General features: G+C 40.5%; 1 long non-coding RNA gene across 1 annotated transcript; it reads left to right on the forward strand.

Moving 5' to 3' along the window:
* Positions 1 to 29: 29 nt before the first annotated feature.
* LOC128830648 (uncharacterized) lies at positions 30 to 26,929 on the forward strand. The gene is made up of 3 exons (XR_008443632.1): positions 30 to 69; positions 23,924 to 24,029; positions 25,782 to 26,929. It is a non-coding gene; the product is annotated as an uncharacterized LOC128830648 (long non-coding RNA).

Consider the following 26,929-nt stretch of genomic DNA (forward strand, 5'->3'; position numbering starts at 1 on the left):
ATCAGTACTGCAGATCGGAAGTCATATCACTGAAACTCTGACTGCCTTTCTGAAGATCTTCCACTGAAGGTGAGAACAAAACTGAAATTAATCACTCACTTTTTGTCAACCTTAATAATTGGGGAGGGGGGAAAGAGAAAGAGGAAGATGTGCCCCCCAAAATTATCATTTGATGTCTGTTATTATCATGTTCCTGCGATGAGAGAATGGAACAGAAGAGAAAGTGGCTCGGAGAAAGAATTCACTCATTTGATTGCCAGACATCAACACTGCAATCTGCTTGGTGAGAGAGATTATATAAAGTGACTCTTGTATTAATTCAGGAGGTTATCAGTATGCCAAGTGGGTGTAGGGTTACTGTATACTTCTAGGAAATCTTTAAAAATAATCATTTTGATGAATTGTGTTTATCTCGCAGTGCCTTCAGAGTGCCTTCAGTTTAAGAAATAATAAACTAATCTGCTGTGCTTCCTGGCTATCTTCCCAAAGGAAAAGGAGAGATTTGCCATTCCCTATTACTGTAATATCATTTTAAGCATAAATAGACACTGTGATTAGCTACCAAATGATTTGAATAAACCATCTGTCTATATTGTCTTGATTTGTTCAGTTAAATTCTTGACATCTGAATTTTTAAAACAGAAAACATGAAAATATTGACTTTGATCCCGAGCTATTTGATCAGAACACCAAATTTCCAAAAATCACTTGATGACTTGGCATTTTATAAACAAAATATAATTTCTGGACACACAAAACAAATGAGTGCATTTGGGAAAGAGTGAGAGCTCTATACTCAAAAACCAATCTTATACGAGAGCGGGTCATGCTTTGGGGGCTTGGCTTATGCTTTAAATGTAAATATACTTGCTTGCCAACAATCCAAGTAGAAGTTGCGTTGTTAAAGCAAGCTATGGCAAACCCATTTATGTCCATAGTAGGTGGCTGTCAGTCATGTTTCTGAAGCTGTCTAATGCATTCACCAAGATTATCCAAAAGGAGATTTATGAGCTCCCATCTCATTTTCAATGTCCAGAATTATGCTACTATGATCTTCAGAACTTCACCTTTTAATATCCTTTCTCTCATCCTCTTTTTGCTGCTGTTTTTGTTGTTGTAGGGAACCAGATTTGTCTAGTTAAACTAAAGAAACATACACAAACACTGAGATAGAACTGTGGAACAGTCCTACACAAATATAAGGTGGGGAAATAAACACTAGGAACCTAGTGGATAAATACAATATTATCAAGAATGACACAGTTGTATGTGTTGTATAGATACTTGAAGCTCTGCTATTCACGTAATAATGAAAATATTCTTCTAGCTATATGTTCCCCTACATTCAAGCCTGTGTGAATCATCAGACTGCTGCAGATATTGCAATTCATAGTGCTTTGAATTGAATGAAAATGTGAGTCTTTATAAAGTCACAACCATAAGAGCTGGAAATATTTTTAAGTGAAAGCTTAGATTTTTGATCTCTGTTCTGCAGCAAGGGATGCATTGTGTAGCAATAGAAATGCAGACTATATAGGCTGCTGTCACCTGATGATTTTATCATGAGTCTTTAGTTTATTTTTAAAGCCCCAGCTCCTGGAATCTTACTTTTTCAAAAATTTAATAATCTGTGTGGCCCTCCTGTTTCAGGAGACAAGCTTGAAAACATGACCTGAGAGCATCTAAAAGGCACAAAGACCAAAGAGAAATAAAGTTAATCTCTCACACACACACACAAAAAAGCCACACACCAATCATTATTTTAAGCCACTTTTACGACTTTTGGAGGGCTTGCCGCATGATTTTTTAATACAGTACCTGGTATTGGCTATACTGATATAAGATCATGCTTAGAACATTAAGATTAAAAAAAAAAATCTTTCAACATCTACATCATTACTATATTTACTGAGTTTCTACAATAAAAGTATCAATAACAAAATACTAGATCATTGTGTGGCTAAAGTAAGGCACCTAGAAAAGTGACCCAAATATCCAAAAGTGCTTACCCTCCAGATCTCACACCGTTATAAATGGGAACTGCTCTGTAACTCTAAGAACTAGATTACTTTTCTAGGAGCCTAACTTCAGCCACAAGTGTTTCTTTTAATCTCTAAACTATTTAATACAACAGTGACTCTACACTTATTTTTTTCTTACTCAACTGTCTTCATGTACTGTATTTTTTACCTGATTTGTGGAATGGCTCTACTGAATGAAGACAGAAACTAGAATCAGAGTTTAGGATGTTGTTAGAATGTGTATTATGAATTTTGGCATGTCTATATTGCTGATCAAATGCATAAATTGTAAGAGTAATAACCTATTTGTGTTAATTGCTTGATATGTACATTTTGTACTTTTTAATGCTTACTTTTAAAACTCGGGATTGTGAGTTCAATCCTTGAGGGGGCCACTTAGGGATCTGGGGTCTGCTAGTGAAGGCAGGGGGCTGGACTTGATGACCTTTTGGGGTCCCTTCCAATTCTATGGGGGGAGGGCTAGCTCAATGGTTTGAGCAGTGGCCTACTAAACCAAGAGTTATGAGTTCAATCCTTGAGAGGGGCATTCAGGGATCTGGGGCAAAATCAGTACTTGGTTCTGCTAGTGAAAGCAGGGGGCTGGACTCCATGACCTTTCAGGGTCCCTTCCAGTTCTATGAGATAGGTATATCTCCAAATATTAAATAATTGTCTTCTTTCCAAGATGAATAGGCTTGATCTACTTCCCTTAAGCCCAATGCAATTTTTGTCACTAATTGCAATGGCCCTATAATTATATCTTAAAATATTGCACAGTAAACATATAATTAGGGTAAACAATTAAAAAAACCACTAAGACTTAGAATATCTATGAGTTGTAAATTAAACTCAAACAAAGCTTTCTGAAATAACATTTTTGTTGAAGAATGCAAAACTTTTTTTTTTCAATTCTCTGTCTTCCAGTTCTGCAATGCTGAAAACAATAAAATATAATGCTCCAATTGCTTATGGTACGGTACAATTATAAAACTGCAGTTTTATCATTTTTAGCTTTAAATTATTAATTATCAGCAGGCTGGGATTTTTAATTAACACATGCAGCACTGTAATCACCACTATGTCTACCCTGGCATCGTGCACTGTACCGCCAGCGTAGAAAGCTCTACGCCTCTTGTCGGGGTGGTTTTTTTTACAGTGCTGCAACTGCGCAGTTTCTGCACATGAAGTGGCTTGGCAGTGTGTATACTTCGGGAGTTACAATGGAGAAAGCTGCTTTACTGCACAGAAACTTGCCAGTGTAGACAAGACCAAATATAACGAGTCCTACTTTTGCTTGGTCAGTGGGGTAAGACTGGGAGCAGAGCAGAAATATCAGGCAGTATTGTTTAATAAACCCCCTGAATTTTGATGGTCCCCATTAAAACACTCTGGGAGGGGGATTGGGTCTAGGTACGCAGCACAGTGCATGCCCATAGTGCAGCATTCTCATCCTGCAGCCAGGCTGCCTGCTGTTATAACATCTGGTTATCTGCAGTGTGCTGTGCCAGTTGGGCCTGCAGTGCAATGTTTTCATCATGGGTAGATTGCCAACATCAAGGCTGGTTCTCTGTTGCAAGCTGTGATACTTGGGCTTGAAACGTGGGGAACTCCTCCTGGGAGCAGTGAAACCATTCAGGTATCTCCAGTACCATTTGGGGACATGGGCAGGGAGTAGCTGGGTGCTTCCATGTTCCCTACAGAATAGGTCTTCACCACGGGCTATGGTGGTCCAGGCAAACAGTCAGGACCAAAGGTCAGAGCAGGGGCAAACCTGAGGTCTGGAGTAGTACAAGTGTTCATACTCAGGTTCTAGGCCAGAGTCAATACCAAAGGTCAAAATCCGAGTCAGGTTTCTGGGTCTAGGTCAGGAGGTAAAATTGCACGCATCACCGAGCCAACAGGAATGGGACTTTCAAAATTCCCAAGGAATTTACAGGGTGGCAATGACGGTTGATCACCTGAGGGCAGGGAAGTAGAGTTCAAACCGAAGACCAGAGAGGGAAGAACAGGCATTGTGATCCACAAGCGCCTGGAGAACCATAGAGAAATACCCCTTCCGATTAATGTACTCAGTGGCTAGGTGGTATGGTGCCAGAATTGGAACACGCATGCCAGCTATCACCCCTCTGCAGTTAGGGAAGCCCATTGTGCAAAGCCATCCACAATGTCACACATGTTGCCCAGAGTCATGGTCTTTCGGAGCAGTCTGCGATTAATTGCCCTGCACACGTCTGTCAACATGAGTCTAACGGTCGACTTTCCCACATTGATGATCCTCACTATGCCTGCTCATCAGAGACAGCCCTGCGTGAACTCCAGCAGCGGTAGGGACCGGCCTTGTCCTACACCTCCCACTTTCTGCAACTAGTCTCTGACACTGAGTAGAACAAAGTGGCCCAGTTCTACCAATTCTGGTGGGGACTATGCAAGGAGATTAAGGATGAGCTAGCTCATGTGGAAACCCCAACCAATCTAGGTGCCTTTGTCAACCTTGTCATATGCATCAACAATAGGCTCAGCAAATGACATGAGGAAAGGTAGAAGTCCATTTTACCACCCAGCCAGTGCCTCTTGGTACCAATCTCCAACCCAGACCATGCGTGATGGGTGCCCCCCTTTAAGATGCCACCTGATGTACTGAGATACCACTGAGCCTGCCTGTTCCACCAGTCTGGGCCACCTTTACTCTGTCTTGCTGAGCCAGGCTCTTAAGCCTCCTCCAGCACACACACAGGCAGGGCCACACCCAGCTGCAGAAAGACACAGACACTGAGATCAGCTCTGGGAAGACCCAGATTAAGGGACTTGCCCCAGCACTCAGGTGCCCACCTCCCTTGGAGTTCAGACCCAAAGGTATATTGTCTTGAGCTCAGAGGTGAAAGTAAGCCATTACAGTCCAGTATGGCATACTGGCAAGAGCCAGTACACAGCCAGCCACACTGGCAGGGGATAGCTTTCCCAGGCTGGAAATTTAAAAGGGCCCTTGGCTCCCAGCAGTGGCCGGAGCCCCTGGCCCTTTAAGTCGCTGCCAGAGTCCTGCTGCTGGAGCCCTAGGAAGCAGCGGCGTCTGGGAGCTCCCAGCCACCACTGTAACTACCACTACTATGGGGCTCTGGCAGTGATTTAAAGGGCTCGGGGCTCCTGGCCACTGCCACCGCAGCCAGAGCCCTGGGCCCTTGAAATCACTGCCAGAGCCCTGGGGTAGCAGTGGCGATGGAAAGGGCCCAGGGATTTAAAGGCCCCATCCCTTCTGCCTGAGGCCCCATCCCTTCCGGTAGAGTCTCCCTCCCCCCTCCCTTGCTCAGGACCCTGTCCCTGTGTACCAGAAATCCCTTAAGTTACTTTCATCCCTGCTTGCACTTGTATAGAAAGATCTGCACAGTGTAAGCTCATAAAAATTTTCCCTTTCCCTCAAAGTGAAGAGAGATATGCAACTTGCTCCTCCCCCACCCCCGCACCCCGAATATGGATTGCAAAAATTGGGTTATGTTATAAACAAAAAATAAGTTTATTAACTACAAAAGACAGATTTTAAGTGATTATAAGGGATAGCAAACTGAACAAAGCAGATTACCAAGCAAATAAAACAAAACATGCATACTAAGTTTAAGATCTTAAAGACCCTAGTTTCAAGAAGTAATTTCTCACCCTAAATGTTATTTTAGGCAATTTGCAGAGTTTTTAAGCTTAGAGTTCCAGTTATTTCTTCTTACAGACTGGACCCCTGTCTCAATCTGGACTCACTCTGCCTTTCCCTTCAGGTTCCCTTTGTGCCTTCAGGTACTTTCAGCAGTCCTTCTTCTTGGGTAGGCAATGGAGAAGAGTCCTGTTTGCCTTCTTCCCCAGCCTTAAATACTATTTACATAAGATGGGAATCTTTTGTTTCCCAAACTTGACCTCCCCCTCCAGTTAGTGGAAGATTAATAGAAGTCCAAGATAGTGTTTAGTGTCAGGTGACATGACCATCTGACCTACTGGTGTCATAGCTACATCCCAGGATGACTCTCAGGGAGAATAGAGATTGGCAAGCCAGGGGCAACACCAGATCCAGGATGGCTTGCTCCATGTTAAGGGCCATTTGTATGTTCCAACAGGACCACCCCTCCCCAGTTAGAAGTACTGCATCTCTCTCATGATTCACCATTAACTGGCTATCTGGGGTGCCTCCAAACACACCATTTGTCTTCTCACTCCATTTGGCTTCCCATCCCTTTTGGGATGGCCCCATATGGGCATGAAAATCCACTCATATGTTGATTCCTGGGAGACATTCACCCTCACCAAGACACTGCGCTAGAAACCCCTCATGCCTTCTGAGACCCTATCTATACCCTGGGTGGACATTACCTTGGACTTCATAGCTGAGCTCCCCATGTTTAACAGGCATCCTGTAGTTCTCACTGTGATCAACCAGTTGACAGAAATAGCCCACTTTGTCCCCATTGAAGAAAAAATGGTCCAGTTCTTGGTGACTTGTGTCCATCTCCACAGACTCCCAAAGCAAGTCACCACTGATTGGGGTCTGCAGTTTGTGTCGTGGTTTCGGCAAGAACCCTACAATGGTTTTGGGTCTGCACTTACACTGCCTATCCCCACAAACTGATGGTCAGTCTGAACTATTAAATCAAGAGTTAGAAAAATACTAGAAGTGCTTCATGAATTTCCACCAGGACAACTGGTCGAGCCCGCTCTCCCAGGTGGAATATGCTCACAACAACCCTGACCATGTCTCCACTGGGCAGAGTCTGTTCTATGCAAACTGTGGCTTCCACCCCCATCTTCCCCTGGCCATACCTATCATCTCCACCAATCCTGCGGCCACTGAATGGGTGTGTCAGATTAATGCGGTCCAAGAAGAATTCAAGACCCATCTGGACAAGGCTAGAGAGGATTAAAGTGGTACACTGACAGCTAGCACCAGGAAAGCCTGGCATTCACTGTTGGGCAAAAAGTGTAGCTCTCAGATCAAAACTTCCACACCACCTGGCTGTGTCATAAACTGGACCATCGATACCTAGGGACATATTCCATCAGCCAGGTAATCAACCCAGTGACCATGAAGCTTCAGTTATCTCAATCCCCCAAAATACACCCAGTGTTTCATGTAGCCTTGCTGAAATCCTACATTGACAATCCTTTTGCCCACCAGGCTCAAGCAATGCTCTCTCTGGTGAGGATCCAAGGTCATAATGAGTACAAGATCCATAAAATACTGCACTAAAAATTAGGCGTGGCTCCTTCTGGTACCTCATAGAGTAGCAGGGCTACAGCCCAGAAGAACAATCCTGAGAGCCCACATGAAAGTCCATGCCCCTGACCTTGTGGGAGCCTTCCATGCAGCCCATCCAAACAAATCCAGACCTGTGGGGGCATTCCTAGGGTGTGTAATGTAAGACCCCAAGGGTTCTAGAACCAAGACCTGCAGAGCTGCCAGCAGATCCATGCTTCCACCCAGCAGCAGGTGTATCCAGCTTGTACTCCATGGCCCCACAACCTGCTCTGGACACAGACCATGGGAAGTCCCGCCTCAAGGACCAAATGCAAAAGTACAGGCTATGAAACAAAATATCAGTGGTCTTTGCATGCCTCTCTCTGTTGATGTCATATAGATGTAGCAATCATTAGCACTTATTTCTTCAAACCTCCTGTTCTCAGAATTATTGAAGATCATTACCCATGTACAAGCTGAGTCTTCTTAACAATCAATTAAGGCTCAATTTATCATTTTTTCTTTCTACTGAAGTACCTTAATAGTATGTTTGGGGTCATTATATTGTATTCTCATAACTTCTCTGCTGTTTCTCATTATGTGTGGGTAACTCAGCTTTTTCATAACACAGCTATTATGTGTTAAATAGCACTCATAGTAAAGTGGGCTTTGCTAGTTTTAAACCTCAACAATTGAGGAGGCTCTTCTCATGTTGCTTCATGATTTCCCATTGACACAAAGGAAGATGTAGGAACCTCATGATAAAAGACTGTAACATTATGCAAGGTAGCTGGAAATCAGAAAAAATATTCTCTTATCTAAGTGCATGAAAAATCAAATGTAGAGTTCATTAATATGTCTGCAAAAATAATCTCAGGTTGTAAAAATTGACAGTACAGTTTCTAGACACAGCACTGTAGGGTACATATTGTACATGTCACAGTTGGTGGTTGTTAATGTTTGTCTAGACATCTAATACATCTGTTGTTTTTTTTTTCCATAGGACCTTTCAAACAGAAAAATAAGAAAGCATTTCTTAAAGACACTGTAACAAAAATTTAAGGGAATATTCTATTTAGAAATAATTCTGCATAACATGTTTTGTTTTATTTTTTCTTCCCTTATTTCAGCATGAAATGACTGCCTGACCCATGAAGTGCAGCATGAAAAGACTGCAGATGGTTCCTTTGCATTTGTCATGATGCTCTGTTTGTTACATATTTGGCAAAGATTTTTCCAAAAGAGGATCCTAAAAGTAGGCTTTTCAATTAATTAAAGGCTGAGATTTTCCAAAGGTGCCTAAGGGAGTTAGTTACTTAGTGGCCTGGTTTTTAAAAGTGATGAGTATCCAACAGCTCCCATTGACTTCGTTGGGACCTGTTGGGTGCTCAGTACTTTGGGAAATTGGGCTACTTATTTAGGACCCTAAATATAGCATAGAATCCTAAATTTAGGATCCCATTTTTGAAAATCTTGGTCACTATATTTTCTGTGGACATAGTTAAAATGTCAGAATCTAAGGCTCTTGAGTTCTGAAGAAGAGTAGCCACTAGTAGCACACAAACTGTCCAGTTTTCATGCCAATATTTCTAGGAATGAAAGAACAAAAACAAAATTGAAATCTATGGACATATGGGTTTGGGAATCATCTGGCCCTCTCCTAACCATAGAGAATGCCTCATGCTTTTTTATAAGAGCCTAATGGCCATTTTAAGTAACAAAAGGGACTTATACTTATGCAACGTTGTTGTTTTTTTCCTCAGGCACTATGGAGACTTTATCAATGGAAAATAGGGAATTTAGGCACCTACAGGGTTAGGTAGTAGCTGAGCAGGGGGGTTGAGATTTAGGCACTTAAAATGGCAGGCACCGAAATTTCTTTGTGGTCTTAAACCTTTACATTTAACTCAAGATCAACTGTTTCTGTTTCTTTATGCACTCTTCTCTCTCACACGCATTCGTTCTAATACATTTTTCTTGGTAACAGAGAAGACAAGGGACTTTCTATGTTATGGATAAGAACTTTTCATACACTGGACAGAGTTGTATGGTAAAAGCCATTGGTTAGATTTCTGAATCAATACCACAAAAATCAAGTGGACAAGATATGGTACATTTTCAGGCCTGAGTCTCTAAAATCCATTTTATTTTGGAGTATGCTGAGTAACTTCAAAACTTGACTCATTTCTTGTGATGGTTCCATGGTTTTTAGCAATAATTATTTTAAAGTAACTTACCCATTATATAGTATACAACTTTCATACTTTCAATATTTTAAAATCATTGCTGGCAACCAGGTGACTGGAACAATTAAAAATTGTTGTGCTTTTGGAGAAACATTTGAATTTCTGACACGGTCACAGAAGTTAAACAAATTGAATGTAATTTCCTATCTTGAAATCTGATAAATCTTTTCAGTGCTTTTTATCCTTTTCATGCAGTTGTGTGTCTTTTTTCCCCCTTTCTTTTTAACTGAGCCCTTTCCTGTTCAAAGCTTGGAGAAAATGAGAGTAAAAAAAAATTACTGGCCAGCTAACATCCTCTCCCCTCGCCCAATTTTAAGCCTTCAACTAAAAGTGCAAATTCTGCAGATTATTTATTTTTTGTGGTGGGGGCACATATATTCATATACAATCACAAATAAGTGTTGCCACCTATAACACTTTACATTTTTCATCTTAGGCCAGAATGCACAGAATTCAAATAGCAATTAAGTTAGTAATGTAGACTCATAGTGTTTACTAAATTTGAAATATCAAGTCCATAAATAATTAAAAAGTTTAAGGGCTTGAAATGACCATCCTGGCTTTTTTTTATTAATGGCTGGGGAGAAGAAGACATCTCTACCTTATCCATAGATGCATTAGGGTATGTTGCAAAAATTATGTCAGTCTATGATATACACATAGGAAGCTAAAGTTTGCTCCCTACAGATTGATTTCAGGCTGTAAAATTTGGTCCATTATATCTGAAACATTGCATGCATTTTTAAACGTGTTTGGCAAAATAGTGTACCTTTTTGAAATTTCACTAGCTTAACTCATTATGATTGTTGGCTACCTTGTCACATTGCATTATCCCAAAGATGTGAGAACCTAAGGGGAGAAGCAGTGTTAAGTAGAAACAACTCAGCTGACTGACTCTCTATATAAATATTGTTGTAATGTTATTCACCTGAGTACCTAAAGGCAGCATGAAAACATGCTGGATTTAAATGGACACAATAGTGCCACTTGCAAGTTCGATGCCTTGAGTTATCTCTACACTGGACAACAGGCTTCATCTGTTAACAATTTACCATTTGGAGGAGGAGGAGACAGAAAGTCATTCAACTCTTTCTATATTGTACAATACTGTTTTTGCTTATGTTTGGCAATTAGTGGTATGGGGAAAATCCTGCTATAATGAGTGTTCTACAATGTATATATGTAAATAGGTAATTAAAAGATGGCACTCAAGAATGTGGACTAGTTAATGGGTTTTGTAGGATCAATACAACTTTTATTCTTGTTCTGCACTACAAATGGCTTCCTCTGTGTAGATGTTTACAAGGTGCTCTTACCACATGTCCTTGTTACTCATAGACTCTCAAGATAGGGGAAAGTAGAGGTAGGCAATCTGGCAGTAAGTCTTCGACCCATTCTAATTTTATTCTACACAGCTTTTTATACTGTGCATATTACCATAGTATCTGATTGCCTTCCAATAATGCATTAAACAGCATGACTAAACATCTGTCACATCTGATTTGTTCTCTCATCCTCTCTACAGAGGGAGAAGCATGTGCAGTGGACTGTCTTGTTTTGGTAGGGTGTCCTTTTTTTAAATCTAAATATATCGGTTGCTATGTGTCTATGTTAGAAAAGGGAAGATCAGAGAAATACACTTTGTACTTGAAATGGAAAGTTGTGAGGTTTGCAGTGGCCCTTGGTTCCTGGTTGAATTCATTCTATAGACTCAAGTATCAGGGGGTAGCCGTGTTAGTCTGTATCTACAAAAACAACAAGGAGTCTGGTGGCACCTTAAAGACTAACAGATTTATTTGGGCATAAGCTTTCGTGAGTAAAAACCTCACTTCTTCGGATGCATAGAGTGAAAGTTACAGATGCAGGCATTATATACTGACACATGGAGAGCAGGGAGTTACTTCACAAGTGGAGAACCAGTGTTGACAGGGCCAATTCAATCAGGGTGGATGTAGTCCACTCCCAATAATAGATGAGGAGGTGTCAATTCCAGGAGAGGAAAAGCTGCTTCTGTAATGAGCCAGCCACTCCCAGTCCCTATTCAAGCCCAGATTAATGGTGTTGAATTTGCAAATGAATTTTAGTTCTGCTGTTTCTCTTTGAAGTCTGTTTCTGAAGGTTTTTTTGTTCAATGATAGTGACTTTTAAATCTGTAATAGAATGACCAGGGAGATTGAAGTGTTCACTTACTGGCTTATGTATGTTACCATTTCTGATGTCCGATTTGTGTCCATTTATTCTTTTGCGGAGGGACTGTCCGGTTTGGCCAATGTACATGGCAGAGGGGCATTGCTGGCACATGATGGCATATATGACATTAGTGGATGTGCAGGTGAATGAGCCCTTGATGGTGTGGCTGATGTGGTTGGGTCCTCTGATGCTGTTGCCAGAGTAGATATGGGGACAGAGTAGGCAACGAGGTTTGCTACAGGGATAGGTTCCTGGGTTGGTGTTTCTGTGGTGTGGTGTGTAGACCACATTACAGAAGCAGCTTTTCCTCTCCTGGAATTGACACCTCCTCATCTATTATTGGGAGTGGACTACATCCACCCTGATTGAATTGGCCCTGTCAACACTGGATCTCCACTTGTGAAGTAACTCCCTGCTCTCCATGTGTCAGTATATAATGCGAGCATCTGTAACTTTCACTCTATGCATCCGAAGAAGTGAGGTTTTTACTCACGAAAGCTTATGCCCAAATAAATCTGTTAGTCTTTAAGGTGCCACCAGACTCCTTGTTGTTTCTATAGTCTCAGAACAGCCCCCAGAAAAAGTTCTGTCTCCCTCACAGATGAACTTTACTCTTATTTTTGAGTTCCATTTTGCTAGAGGTGTGTAGCTGTCAACCACAGTCTTCATTCCAGAACTTCAGACTATCTTTTAGATATCCTGGGCCAGATTATACTGTGCTTTCAAACTAAGGGCTGATACTTTGAGCCTGAGTAAAAATTCTATGAGAAACAAGTGTGGAGAACGGAGGACAAGTTTGATATGTTTATGGTAACTTCTGTTTGAGGAGTTGCATTTCTGTGTTCTGATCTAGTTGGAGTTTCCTAAGTGCTGAAGGCTTCATGAGCAGAGATATTGCATTGCTGTAATCCAGCCAAGAGGTGACAAAGGCATGAATAACTGAGGCCAGAATGGGACAGCATTTCCTAGCCAAGAGGAAATAGCATAAAAGTGTCACTTGTGGATGCTGCTGTGTGAGAGCTCAACATCAGTGAAGAATCCAATAGTATTCCTAGACAATGGACTGAATTGAGTAATTGTGGGTGTGTCCCTTTACCCAGCTGTGACTTCCAAGATCTTCGAAGTATGTTCCTCTGTTCTCCAGCATCACCTTGCTTGGATTCAGCTTCAGAAAGCTGTTCATCCATGAGCTGATCTCATTCAAGCACTGGGCCATCTTGGTGATAATGGTATGGTTTTATGTGGTGAAGGATCGGTCAGGATATCTCAGGGAAACTGGGGGATGAGGATGGGAACATACTCTGGAGCATATGTTTCTGTTGCTCTGTAATGAAGTATTATATGCTACCTCTAGCAAATGCTACATATATACAGTGAGTCAAGAAACTGCTCTTCCCATGCCAGCACCCACACAGAGTTATTGAGCATTGGCAGTTGTGTCTGCCAGACTTCTTATGTCTCTTTAACCCCAAACATACTTGGAGACTATCCTTCCCTGGTGTGTGTAGAAGTCTAAGGTTGGAGGGTTCGGGTGAATGCTTCTTGTGTCCATATCCAGTGCACCACAGCACAGGATTTGGCCGATAGTGTCTGACAGTGAGTACGTTCTCTCTCTAATTTGAATGGTATTTGTTAAAGACATTTCAGTGATTTTAATATTTTACCTAAAACTATTATGCCATCTGACAGGAAACAGAGTCCAGTGCTGGAGACGCTCCTTAAAAGAGGGATGTTTTCTCAGAAAGGGTAATGAGTGGAGGGAAATCCTTTGGAAAATATCAATTAATTAGATTCTTTCTGTTTTTATGCACAAAGCCAATGTGTACTGGACTTACAAGACTAAACAACTGAGAGGTTCAAATACTTCTTTGAAATGAATGGGTTTAATACATATTTGAAATGCAACCATACAAATTAGAAAACCATTAAAAAGCCTGTATCAAGGGATAAGAAACATTATGAAATATAATACACAGGCCACTTTTAAAACTGGCCAGTTTTGCCTTAGGGAGATATTATTTACTTAGCAATTCAGTTTTAAATTAAAAAAAATGAATATTCAGTGGGCTGGGCACTTCTAGGAACTCCCCCAGCATCCACCTTTCCCTAATAGCCCAACTCACTGAAGGCAGCACGACAGTAGTGCCAATGTTGCTGCTGAATGGGAAAGGTAAATAAAAATATAATGGAACATTTTCCCATTGAAATATGGGGATTTACCAAAATCAATATTTTTTAGAGGAAAATAAAAATTTTAGATGAAAATTTGAAACAAAATATTTTGGTTTGGATCATCATTAGCATCTGCAACCACTCTAGCTACCGCACTGCCTGTGGACATTGTAATTCTTGGTCCTTAATGCCCCCATTCTTTATTGGCCCTTCTCCCCGGTCCTAAGAACACCTAGCACAGTATCCTGTCTTCTGACAGTGGCCAATGATAGATGCTTCAGAGAGAATGAACAGAATGATCATCAAGTGACCCATCCCCTGTCATCCAGTCCCAGCTTCTGGCAGCCAGAGGCCTAGGGATTACTAGAGCATGGGGTTGCATCCCTGACCATCTTGGCTAATAGCCATTGATGGACCTATGCTCCTTAATTTTATCTAATTCTTTTTTTAGATCCAGATATAATTTTGGCCTTTGCAACATCTCCTGGCAACGAGTTCCACGGGTTGTTTGTCCGTTGTGTGAAGAAGTACTTCATTTTGTTCGTTTAACCTGCTGCCTATTAATTTCATTGGATGACCCCTGGTTCTTGTGTTATGTGAAGAGATAAATATCACTTCCTCTTTCATTTTCTCCACATCATTCATGATTTTATAGACTTCTATCATATCACTTTTTAGTTGTCTCTTTTCCAAGCTGAACAGTCCCAGGCTTTTTAATCTCTCCTCATACGGCAGCTGTTCCATACCCTTCATCATATGTGTTGCCCTTCTCTGTAACTTTTCCATCTCTAATATATTTTTTTGTGAAATGGGGCAACCGGACTTGCATGCAGTATTCAAGGTGAGGGCGTAACTTTTCCCAATATTTCCTAACATTCTGTTACCATTTTTGACTGCCAATGCATATTGAGTGGATGTTTTCAGAGAACTATCCACCACTACGCCAAGTGTTCTTTTTTGAGTAGTAACAACTAATTTAGACACCATCATTTTGTATGTATAGTTCATAGGTGCTGACTCCGTGGGTGCTCCAGGGCCACAGAAAAAAATTAGTGGGTGCTTAGCATCCACCAGCAGCCAGCTCTCTCCATTCCCCCTCAGCACCTCCCGCCTGCCGGCACCCCCCCGATCAATTCCTCGAACTTACTCCCAGTGCCTCCCTCCCACCACGATCAGCTGTTCCACTGCATGGAGGAGGAACTGGGGAGAGGGAGAGGGAGAGGAGTGGGATCGGGGCACGCTCAAGGGAGGGGGAGGAACTGGGTGGGAAGAACCGGGGTGGAGATGGAGCAGGGGTGGAATCTGGAGCAGAACCGGGAGAGGGATGAGCACCCCCAGGGCAAGGAGGAAGGTGGCATCTGTGGTTGGAGTTATGTTTTCTAATGTGCATTAATTTTCATTTATCAACATTGAATTTCATCTGCCATTTTTTTTCCCAGTCACCCAGTTTTGTGAGATCCCTTTGTAACTTTTTGCAGTCAGCTTTGGGCGTAACTATCCTGAGTAATTTTGTATCATCTGCATAGAGATTATATTTTCTAAAATACATCACAGCCTCTCAGCCATGAGAACTTGTGAACTGTACAGGACAGTGCTGAGCCAGGTTGAGAGAGGATTATAAATAGTAATTATTCCACCTGCTTCAGAATAAGACAAGTGGCTCCTGCTGGCTGGAGGAAGAAGCACTGAAGGTTTTTAACAGCAATGACTTGTTGGTCAGAGCTGGAAGTTTGAGGCAGATCAGAGCCAGTATTGTTCCCCAGCTGCAAACTGTTAGGGAAAATTTGTCTTTCTCCCCTGCCTCAGTAATGCCCATAGAGCTGGGCCCAGAGAAACATCAGCAGGTCTCGTTGAGGAACCGTAAGACTTGAAGATCCTAGGAAAGCAGAGTGCATACCTGCATCTGACTTTTTAGTTTTGTTATTCCTGTATGTTTGTTTCATTAGGATAAATTTCAGATGGAGCTACATTTTTGCATCATACTGTTTCAGGGGAGTGGGCCAGGAAATCAAATGCCATTAAAATATAGAACAAGCAAACAAAAGAACATAAAATGTAGAAAATTGAAATCAACTAAGCTGCTGAAGTACAGTAACTTCTCGTTGAAGCATTAAAGAAAGAATCATATAGTTAAGAGTCTTTGGCAAGTTTCCCTCAATTTGAAAATATAAAAAAAAACAACCCCAAAAAACAAAAAAAACACACATTCATTTGGCAGGAATTCTGTTAAACTCCACAACTAACATTTTTCTTACTGTGCATTTTGATCATTCCTGCTTGATATCCACGCTCAGTCCTAGTTCAGCTGTTCTGACGTGAATAGACTTTCGGCTACATCCCAGGTATTCCAAATAAAAGTACCATGACCTCAGTCGGAATGTTTCCTTGCAACTTTGTTGGTTCCTGTGCTTAAAGAAGTTTGAATTCTCTCTTTTTAATGGCTTGGACTTGGTGTCACATTTTCAGCTGGTTGATATTTGATGAAAATGAAAGCAATGCTTAAGGGATGAATAGCAGTAAGCTCTTGCAGGTCGAAAGACTATATGTTCAGCTACAATGAACTGCTTGGAATAAGTGCATATTACAAAGAAATCAATCAATGGAGTCTTAAAGGGAGATGCTATGCTTTGTGAAGCCACCGATCAGCTGTGAATTGTGAAAGTTCACTAGCACAGTGGTTCTCAACCAGGGGTATGTGTACATGGGGGGGAACACAGAGGTCTTTCAGTGGATACATCAACTCATCTAGCTATTTGCCTAGTTTTACAACAGGCTACATAAAAAGCACTAGCAAAGTCAGTAAAAAACTAAAATTTCTAAGACAATGACTTGTTTATACTGCTCTGTTTACTGTATACTGAAATGTAAATACAATACGTATATTCCAAGTGATTTATTTTATAATGATATGGTAAACATGAGATAGTAAGCAATTTTTCAGTAATAGTGTGCTGTGACACTTCTGTATTTTTATATTTTATAAGTTTTTAAGTGAAACTTGGGGGTACACAAGACAAATCAGACTCTTGAAAGGGGTACAGTAGTCTGGAAAGGTTGAGAGCCTCTGCACTTGCAGATGAGCCATTGTACATTTCCAGACCTGCTTCTGCTTTAGGGAAGCCTGGAGGTCCCTTACCTTTCAGAATAGATGCTACTTGGCTTAACTATGGAAATAAAATGAATGAACTGAGGTGGAAAAACTGAGAGGAAATTATGTCAAAGCAACTTTGCTTCAAATGTATAAATACTTTTTTTTACACTGTTCCTTGTAACTGAGAGATAGGTTGTCCATACTACTTAAGAACACCAAACGCATAACCTTTAGTTACTTTAAGTCTTCTAAAAGTAAATGTAAATAGGTTTTAGCTATGTGCTATGTACACATACAGAAATGTATACTGTAAATAGATTTTACTTTATAATCCACATAATTCATTACATGAAGATATTCTTAATTGTTTTAACCTTAGATTGTATGGCATCTTAAGGACAGTGAGACACTTGTAAAACAGTTGTAAAAAAAGTGTTAGCTTTTTTTCAAACACCATGAAGACACAATGTAGGACAAGCGTTTTCTCATTCATGACAGGTTTCAGAGTAACAGCCGTGTTAGTCTGTATCCGCAAAAAGAAGAACAGGAGTACTTGTGGCACCTTAGAGACTAACAAATTTATTAGAGCATAAGCTTTCGTGGACTACAGCCCACTTCTTCGGATGCATATAGAATGGAACATATATTGAGGAGATATATATACACACATACAGAGAGCATGAACAGGTGGGAGTTGTCTTACCAACTCTGAGAGGCCAATTAATTAATCAACTCCGGTTTGAATAAGGACTGGGAATGGCTGAGCCATTACAAACATTGACTCTATCTCCCCTTGTAAGTATTCTCACACTTATTATCAAACTGTCTGTACTGGGCTAGCTTGATTATCACTTCAAAAGTTTTTTTTCTCTTAATTAATTGGCCTCTCAGAGTTGGTAAGACAACTCCCACCTGTTTATGCTCTCTGTATGTGTGTATATATATCTCCTCAATATATGTTCCATTCTATATGCATCCGAAGAAGTGGGCTGTAGTCCACGAAAGCTTATGCTCTAATAAATTTGTTAGTCTCTAAGGTGCCACAAGTACTCCTGTTCTTCTCATTCATGAGTAAATTCTGATTATTTAAAGCTCAGTTATCTGAAATTTGGATTGTCTGAAGTTCAGAAATATTATTGATTTTATGTGTATAAAATAAATCTTCTAGTATTGTCTCAAAGCACGAGGCAGTATCAGGGTACCATTGTGCAAGACACTGTACAAACCATCCATGCTGCATAGTGCTTACAATCCAAATAAACCAGGCTGACATTTTGTTTTACGTTACCTTAAGTACAGTCCTAGTTATTACCCCAAGCCACCCATCAAGGTGTGACTGCTAAAGTACTCCAACATGGTGAATACTATTTATCTTCCTTCAACTCTCGCTAACAGGTAGAATTATTTTTCTCAGACACTTTATTACCATCTCTTTTTATTATACTCCTCATTGTCTTGCTCTTATTTGCATTTCCCACTCTAGGCATTATCTGTAATCAAACTCCAACAAAATGAGAATTTATCTTTTCTGAAATTCCAGTGTACTGATGTTTGTACATTTTCCTTGAGGTATATGGATAATAGGGGCCAGTTTTTGTAAATTGACATAAAACCATTGAGATCAACAGAGCTAGCCTGATTTGGACAAGTTGAAGATATGCCTTTAAGGGTTTAGAACAAGGCCTTTTCCATACAGAGAGATTTTTTTTCAATAATTGGCTTGTCATTTTTACTAGAATCAGTGCTGACACTTTGGTCTGGATGTGGGTTAGGTGACCAGACAGCACCAGGGAAGGGTGAATCTGGAAAAAAAAAAAGTAACTTTGGTTCAAGAACACTTACAAGTTGGAATGTTTTAACCCTCCTTTACTACACACACACACACACACATCCTGAGAGCCTTTTCCATTCACAGCAACCCATCTTTCTCTTTCATAGCCTCTGTTTCTTGCTACCATAAGAACATAAGAAAGGCCGTACCGGGTCAGACCAAAGGTCCATCTAGCCCAGTATCCTGTCTACCGACAGTGGCCAATGCCAGGTGCCCCAGAGGGAGTGAACCTAACAGGCAATGATCAAGTGATCTCTCTCCTGCCATCCATCTCCACCCTCTGACAGACAGAGGCTAGGGACACCATTCCTTACCCGTCCTGGCTAATAGCCATTAATGGACTTAACCACCATGAATTTATCCAGTTCTCTTTTAAACTCATTTATAGTCCTAGCCTTCACAAACTCCTCAGGTAAGGAGTTCCACAAGTTGACTGTGTGCTGCGTGAAGAAGAACTTCCTTTTATTTGTTTTAAACCTGCTGCCTATTAGTTTCATTTGATGACCCCTAGTTCTTGTATTATGAGAATAAGTAAATAACTTTTCCTTATCCACTTTCTCCACATCACTCATGATTTTATATACCTCTATCATATCCCCCCTTAGTCTCCTCTTTTCCAAGCTGAAGAGTCTAGCCTCTTTAATCTCTCCTCATATGGGACCCGTTCCAAACCCTTAATCATTTTAGTTGCCCTTTTCTGAACCTTTTCTAGTGCCAGTATATCTTTTTCGAGATGAGGAGACCACATCTGTACGGAATATTCGAGATGAGGGTGTACCATCGATTTATATAAGGGCAATAATATATTCTCAGTCTTATTCTCCATCCCCTTTTTAATGATTCCTAACATCCTGTTTGCTTTTTTGACCGCCCCTGCACACTGCATGGACATTTTCATAGAACTATCCACGATGACTCCAAGATCTTTTTCCTGACTTGTTGTAGCTAAATTAGCCCCCATCATATTGTATGTATAGTTGGGGTTATTTTTTCCAATGTGCATTACTTTACATTTATCCACATTAAATTTAATTTGCCATTTTGTTGCCACTTAGTTTTGTGAGATCTTTTTGAAGTTCTTCACAGTCTGCTTTGGACTTAACTATCTTTAGCAGTTTAGTATCATCTGCAAACTTTGCCACCTCACTGTTTACCCCTTTCTCCAGATCATTTATGAATAAGTTGAATAGGATCGGTCCGAGGACTGACCCTTGGGGAACACCACTAGTTACCCCTCTCCATTCTGAGAATTTACCATTAATTCCTACCCTTTGTTCCCTATCTTTTAACCAGTTCTCAATCCATGAAAGGACCTTCCCTTTTATCCCATAGCATACATAAGAGCCTTTGGTGAGGGACCTTGTCAAAGGCTTTCTGGAAATCTAAATACACTATGTCCACTGGATCCCCCTTGTCCACATGTTTGTTGACCCCTTCAAAGAATTCTAATAGATTAGTAAGACATGATTTCCCTTTACAGAAACCATGTTGACTATTGCTCAACAGTTTATGTTTTTCTATGTGTCGGACAATTTTATTCTTAACTATTGTTTCGACTAATTTGCCCGGTACTGACGTTAGACTTACCAGTCTGTAATTGCCAGGATCAACTCTAGAGCCCTTTTTAAATATTGGCGTTACATTAGCTAACTTCCAGTCATTGGGTACAGAAGCCGATTTAAAGGACAGGTTACAAACCTTAGTTAACAGTTCCGCAACTTCACATTTGAGTTCTTTCAGAACTCTTGGGTGAATGCCATCTGGTCCCGGTGACTTGTTAATGTTAAGTTTATCAATTAATTCCAAAACCTCCTCTCGTGACACTTTAATCCATGACAGTTCCTCAGATTTGTCACCTACAAAAGCCAGCTCAGGTTTGGGAATCTCCCTAACATCCTCAGCCGTGAAGACTGAAGCAAAGAATCCATTTAGTTTCTCCGCAATGACTTTATCATCTTTAAGCGATCCTTTTGTATCTCGATAATCAAGGGGCCCCACTGGTTGTTTAGCAGGCTTCCTGCTTCTGATGTACTTAAAAAACAATTTGTTATTACCTTTGGAGTTTTTGGCTAGCCGTTCTTCAAACTCCTCTTTGGCTTTTCTTATTACATTCTTGTACTTAATTTGGCAGTGTTTATGCTCCTTTCTATTTGCCTCACTAGGATTTGACTTCCACTTTTTAAAGTAAGTCTTTTTATCTCTCACTGCTTCTTTTACATGGTTGTTAAGCCACGGTGGCTCTTTTTTAGTTCTTTTACTGTATTTCTTAATTTGGGGTATACATTGAAGTTGGGCCTCTATTATGGTGTCTTTAAAAAGCACCCATGCAGCTTGCAGGGATTTCACTTTAGTCACCGTACCTTTTAACTTCTGTTTAACTAACCCCCTCATTTTTGCATAGTTCCCCCTTTTGAAATTAAATGCCACAGTATTGGGCTGTTGAGATGTTCTTCCCACAACAGGGATGTTGAATGCTATTGTATTATGGTCACTATTTCCAAGCGGTCCTGCTATAGTTACCTCTTGGACCAGCTCCTGCGCTCCACTCAGGACTAAATCTAGAGTTGCCTCTCCCCTTGTGGGTTCCCGTACCAGCTGCTCCATGAAGCAGTCATTTAAAGTATCGAGAAATTTTATCTCTGCTTTTCGTCCTGAAGTGAAGTGTTCCCAGTCAATATGGGGACAACCTCCAATAGCCTCTTGCTCTGAAGGCTTGCAACATTCCCCTCTGTCTTGTACCACTTATTTGTTGATGTCATGATAGATCCTAGCAGATCACCATTTTTTGTGCTGCATCAAAGGCTAGTTTCTCCTCTCCTTGTTCACATACTGTGGTAAGTTATTTTTAAATGGCCACTGTCTCTCTCTTCTAAAATAATGAATTATAATTCTCTTACCTTTTACATCAATGAAAGAGGATGCCTAGGAGATACTTGGAAGTTAAATCTGTTACTTGTTTTGATAATAATAAATTAGATGTTTTTGTTGTTGTAAATTGTTACCATATTGAGATGCTTTCCAACTTGCTTTCCTGGCCATTACATAGCATTCACTTCAGCATAATGCTCATATTTCTCATTTGGCTATTGTAACCAGAAAACATTGTTTCCTAACTGGAAATGACATCTTGTTCTTGCTTAGACAATACTGTCATCATTATATGACCACTTTCTAAAATCGCGTATAGTCCCAGCCCAAGATAAATGCCTGTGATCATTATACACTGAAGAAAAGCTGGGAAAATATCACTATTATGCAACAATATGGCATACTATTCAATGATTAAATTCATTTCCATATATATGAGATAAATATTTCAAGATTTAATGGAAAGGGATATGGGAAGAATTTACATATGTTCCACAGGCAAACATCCTTGCTAAATTGTCAAGCAGATTTACTAGCTGAGACTGTGATGTTTCAAAGATTCCTAGGTGTCCAAATCCCCTAGATATCTCTGAAAATCATAGCCTACATCATAGCCTACATCTACTTTGCCACCCTTGGAAGGCTACTTACATGTGTTTTTTCCAGGCTTTCTTGCTAAAGCTACAATGATCTACTCACAATAAAGCCATTGGATGCCTCTTTCTATGAGGGGAAGTGGTAGTGAAAAACTACAAAGCCAAAGTCCTTGCTGAATTGTTCTGTCATTAGAACCAAAGCAGAATATTTGCAACACACTCACACACAAAAGCAGGGTGTACTAATTGGAGAGGAGACAAATGACTGTTGAATCCTATGTTACTCTTCCCACATTTCTTAGCTGCGTTTTAAAAGCATAGCAAATTAAGGTTACCATAAATACCATTAACATTAGCCGTGCAACATAAATTACAAAATGGATGGGCAAAGCATGCTAATTAAACATTTTCAAATTAGTACACACCTAGAATGTACACTACCTAAGGTAAGTGTTCAGGGGGGAGGGTTATAGATGCTGAGGAAATTAGCATGTTTCACTTTTGCTGTATACATTTAGAGTCCTTTTTAACCTGTGGGAGTTCCAATCACTTTTTACACATGCTAGCTGCTTGGATACCTAGCTTGGATACCACATCTTGTTATAGAGCGTTTGACACATGGGTTTGATAGCACAATGTAGGTCAGATCATGTAGCCATTTTGCATCATGTTTTTCGTGTGACTTCTCATGGGAAGATATAATACAGACCTTGCCAACTAGAAGGAACTTCCAGATACTATCAATCATTAAAAGCCAAATTCTGCAATCCATATTCAGGAAAATTCCCATTGACTTCCATGGGGGTTTTGTTTGGTTAAGGAGGGTAGATAATAAAATATCTTTTACTCAAATCAATGGGAGCTTGAGAACGGCAGGAGTGAAAACTGATACCAAGTGGGAACTAATAAATTATACTACTGGATTTTAAGTAGAATTCACCATCTTCCTAAATATTACCTTAAGTACCTCTTCATTGATCCCTTTTATTTTCTCAACATAGTTACCAGAGCTCATGGAAACCTGTTTGATTTAAAGTCTGCCAGTCTTGCAAGCATCCTTGTTTCCTTTCCTGTCCTCTCTGATGACATGAAAAACAACACTGTGGGTGTGTCTACACTGCCATTAAAAACTTGTGGCTGGCCCCATGACAGCTGACTTGGGCTCACAGGGCTCGGGCTACGAGACTGTTTAATTGCAGTGTAGACATTCAGACATGGGTATAGGACCCTGTGTGGTGGAAGGGTCCCAGAGATCAGGCTGCAGCTCGAGTCCAAATAGCTACAACACAATTAAACAGACCTGTATCTCAAGTCCTCTGTTTCCAAGTCAGCTGGAGTGGGCCAGCTCCAGGTCTATAATTGTAGGTAGAGGCCTAAACCCAGTCTTCCTTTTCTCATATCTTAATAAGGGTCAAGATTTGGGCCACATATGTTCCCTCCCCAAAAGCATGTTTGGAACAAAAATATACACAGTACATTTGCTTCTAAATAGCATCTCAGTTGCTGGCTTGGTTACCGTTCTTAGAGCAGTTAGACATTCATAGATAGCTTAGCCAGCACATTCAGTTGTTGCCTGCAGATACTTGAGAGCAGCTTCCACTCAACAGTACTTGCTCATGTGCACCTGAAGGCAGGATCCAGCCCATTGTTTGTTTTAATGTTTGCTCTTTCATTTGTTCTTTTTATATTCCCCAAATAGGTGTAACTGGCACTGAGCTTGTGCACTTTAATGGACTTAATTGTAACCATTATTGTCAGTTCCAGAATTGTTACTAGAAGCATGATGATGCAGCAGGACACAGCAGGTGAGTATTTTATTTCTGCATATTTTTTTTCAAGTGCACACATGCTTACTGGGGGCTCTTATGTAGTTTGGGACTGTATTTAAATCAGGCTGGTTTTAGAGTTGTAATTGTGGAGATTATGAGGGCCAGATCCAAAGGCTACTGAAACCCTTATTAGTTATTATTTCATGGGTTCTATCCTCTAGCCCAGTGTTTCCCAAACTTGGGATGCCACTTATGTAGGGAAAGCCCCTGGCGGCCAGGCCGGTTTGTTTACCTGCCCCGTTCGGAGGTCCGGCCGATCGCGGCTCCCACTGGCCGCGGTTTGCTGCTCCAGGCCAATGGGAGCTGCTGGAAGCAGTGCGGGCCAAGGGACATGCTGGCCACAGCTTCCAGCAGCTCCCATTGGCCTGGAGCAGCGAACCGTGGCCAGTCGGAGCCGCGATCGGCTGGACCTGCGGACGGGGCAGGGAAACAAACCGGCTCGACCCGCCAGGGGCTTTCCCTACACAAGCGGCATCCCAAGTTTGGGAAACACTACCTAGCCAGATGAGTGATTAATGCAAATGCTTGTTGGCTCAACTCTCTTTTCTTATACAGGAGATTGCTTTCCTTGTGACACCTAGGGCCTCCACTCTGCACCTCCCTTCCAATACAGAATAGCATTGGGTTGATGAGACTAGATAGTTCTATTGTTACAACATAAGAATGCTTTGGAGTTTTGTAGAAGTATTAATAATGAGATTTAACAACATGATTAATTTTTACGAGGGTTATTTATAGTAATACACTAAGTACAATAGTTAGATTCTACTTACTAATGTTTTATTTGAATTAAAAAAAAAACAAGGAGGTGGATGAAAGATATATTAGTACAAAAGATAAGGATAAACAACCTGAATGGAAATGAAATGCTGTCAGTGATACTTTGGCTAGATTAACATCAGTTATCTGGTACCAGAAAACAACAAAGGAAACCAAGTTGAGAGCCTATATTTAGTGGAAGTCCTAGTAATAATGTGGCTGCTTTAGATATTATTGTCTTGCATGCAGACCTGCTGTGTGCACACTGTAATTCTCAGGTCTCACTTGGAAAACTCTGCAAACTCTGTACTGTTGAAATTACCTAAAATGGAGTCCCTACCTTACCTTTTCCAACAGTACAGCACAGGTTGGGAAATGAACCCAGAATAGCATAGCAAGCCTGCAGCTGCCTGGAGACAGTGGCTAGTTAGATCTAGGCCCATCCCATTTTCATGCCTTCTCAAAGCTGTGTTCTTAAGAGTCCTCCTGCCCAGGACAAAATAATAGCTGGTGTCCCTGAAGCATACAACAGGGAAATGGAAGCAGGACACATATTTAATACAATGCTACAGTAACTTCCTCTGATTTATGTTACTAGAATATAAGCTTTTTGAGAATTCTCTTTTTATCCCTCTCTTCCCCTCTTTTGGCCTGCTGAAAAGCTCCCTGTTGAAATCCCACCTCTATCCCTAAATTCTTTTTGTTTTGAAGCACATGACTATTGACCGAAGATGTGTTCATTTTTCATGTGTTTTTTTTAATTATCCAAAGTGTTATTTTCTGCGACTTTAGCAAAGCAACAAAGACGCGAGCCACTGAAAGCTCGAGTACTTGCTTATTTAAGCCGTTAGCTACTGATTCCTCCTCCTCTTTCTGTTCCCTTGGAAACAGAAATTGGATAAGCAAAAAATAAGGTAAGGGTTTTAAAATACTGGCTTTAAAAAACTGCTGCTTACTTTATTTTCACAGATGTGACTCCTGTTTCCTGAGCAGTAAGGATGGAAATGTTTTGCAGATTTACATGGTATTGTTGCTCATCTCTGTCACTGCTGCAAATGTGGGTGTCAGACATTTGATGCCTCCCTCTGTTCTGTTTGCACACATCTTTCAAAATAAAAATGTATGATTAAAGGGAACTAGAGAGAGAAAAGGGGATGAGAGAGCAGCCAAAGCCAACAGCAGAAAGGAACACCTCTCTGAAACATTCAGCTGCTCTATGTGCAGTAAAATTGCCAGTGAGGAAGAATCACCTCAGATGTTAGGAAACTAACGTTTAATATGGGATAAACAAACAAAACAATTTAATTGTCTTTGCACTCAAATTTAAAATAAATCAAATAAAAATGTATGTTTTTTTAAATAAGAGATGATACATTTCAAGCAATGCAGATACACATCAGTTATTGATGAGTAATCAAAGATTTGTGGTTGGTGTCAGTGTTTAAAAGCATCTAAACATCTGGATGCTTATCTGAAATTTATCTGAACCTTGATTCAACAACAGTTATTGCAGATCTTGCAAGAACAGGATTTCTTAGCACTTCTGCTTCTGGTTTCTGTCTGCAATACTGAGACAGTAACTTTTTTGTTAGCACATCTGACCTGAGCCAAAATTCAAAAGTGTAGTTGTGAAAAATGGAGAAAAATCTCATTTGAATATTTCAGTATTTGAAAAATGTTTGTATTCTAAAAATAGGCACGAGTTTGTGGCTCAAAGGAGACAGAAGTGGGCTTCCTGTAGATGTGAAGGTATCCACTGCATGAAAAAGACTGCTTATGTAACTTGCAACTATATATTTCATTAGCAGCATATCTGTGTTCAATGTTTTCCAGCAAAGGGGTCTGAAATCTCCCATTGCAATGATTTGGCAATCCAGCAGGGCCATCTCCATTTAAACTTCTCTAGTGGCAAGTGCAAACCCTATTGCATAGTGTTGCTTATATACAGTATTAATTCTCTCTACATAAATGTACTTCAATGGCCTCACAGTTCTAATATAGGTTTCATTTTGTATGCAATAGTTTAATGAACTTTCAGATATTGTAATTTATGAATCATGGTTTTCTTTGCTACTGCTTTTCACTCCCTTGGTATGTGTTATTTAATTTTAGATAAT

Source organism: Malaclemys terrapin, chromosome 1 (genome assembly GCF_027887155.1).
Source record: "Malaclemys terrapin pileata isolate rMalTer1 chromosome 1, rMalTer1.hap1, whole genome shotgun sequence".
In the NCBI taxonomy this organism is placed as follows: domain Eukaryota; kingdom Metazoa; phylum Chordata; order Testudines; family Emydidae; genus Malaclemys; species Malaclemys terrapin.